The sequence below is a fragment of the Austrofundulus limnaeus genome, unplaced genomic scaffold, assembly GCF_001266775.1.
Source record: "Austrofundulus limnaeus strain Quisiro unplaced genomic scaffold, Austrofundulus_limnaeus-1.0 Scaffold4744, whole genome shotgun sequence".
Taxonomy (NCBI): Eukaryota; Metazoa; Chordata; class Actinopteri; order Cyprinodontiformes; family Rivulidae; genus Austrofundulus; species Austrofundulus limnaeus.
This window is the reverse complement of record NW_013957146.1, coordinates 1-1,014: the sequence shown is the minus strand read 5'-3', so window position 1 is coordinate 1,014 and position 1,014 is coordinate 1. Positions and strand designations below refer to the sequence as shown.

The window sequence follows — 1,014 nt, the reverse complement described above, 5'->3', positions numbered from 1 at the left end:
GATTGAAAATCATGAAAAAGTAAAAACTGTTTTTATTCCTGCAGGTAAAAATTAACTCAGTTTTTCTTCATTAAATAATCTGGATTAATCTGAAATCATTTAATCTGCTGCTTTGATTAAACTTTGCTGCAGTTTGTGAAATGGTTCCGAACCTGGTTCCGAACCTAGTTCCGAACCTGGAACAGAACCTGCAGACTAACGGTTCCGGGCTGGCCCGGTTCGGTCCTACCTGGGGTTGGAGCTGTTCCAGTAGACCGCGAACCGGTCCGAGATCAGGCGGTCGTCCGTGACCCCGGAGCAGAACCGGAGCAGCAGCCCGAGCAGCAGCTGCAGCAGCCCGGTCCGGTCCATCCACATACCGGTCCCTCTCTCTCTCTCTCTTCAGCCGCGAGCCGAACCAGAACCAGAACCAGAACCGAGGCGCATGAACAGAGCTTCTTCAGTCACTTGTAGATCCAGGCGGTTCGGGTTTATTCACAGCCGGTTCGGCTCATTCTCGCGCGGTTTCCAAACCCGGGTCCAGAGGAGGACAGCCGGTCCAAAAGTTTCATTTTCACTCAGTCAGAACCAGGTCCGGACCGCGTGCCCGTCCGTCCATGTGCGTCCCGCTCTCAGTCCCGCAGAGTCCGGATCAGGTCCCGGAGCTCATTCAGGATTTATGGGTTCTTATGTAACCCCGAAGATCCTGGACCGGAACCCTGCGACCTTTACCGAACCCTCCTCCGTCCGAGCCCGCCCCGGTGACTTCAGGGTGCCCGAAGTTTCAGAGCGAACCGAGCCGAGCGGACCGGGTCAGACCCAGAAAGATCCGAACAAAGAAAGTTGAGTCGCAGCTGCAGGAGGAGCGTTTGATTTGATTACCGGCTCCAAACCGCTGGTCCCGGTGCGTCCGTGTGGGCGGGGCTTCCGGGGAGACCACACCCCTTTAGTAAAAGAGGTGGGGCTTTAATCGGGGACACGCCCCTTTATTTAAAAAACGTCTGGACCAAAGCAGATGAGGACTCAGCTCAGAGC

The 1,014-nt window shown here is 55.0% G+C and overlaps 1 pseudogene; it reads right to left on the bottom strand.

Moving 5' to 3' along the window:
* Positions 1–227: 227 nt before the first annotated feature.
* LOC106512196 (ephrin-A2 pseudogene) lies at positions 228–875 on the bottom strand (annotated as a pseudogene).
* Between the last annotated feature and the right edge of the window lie 139 nt (positions 876–1,014).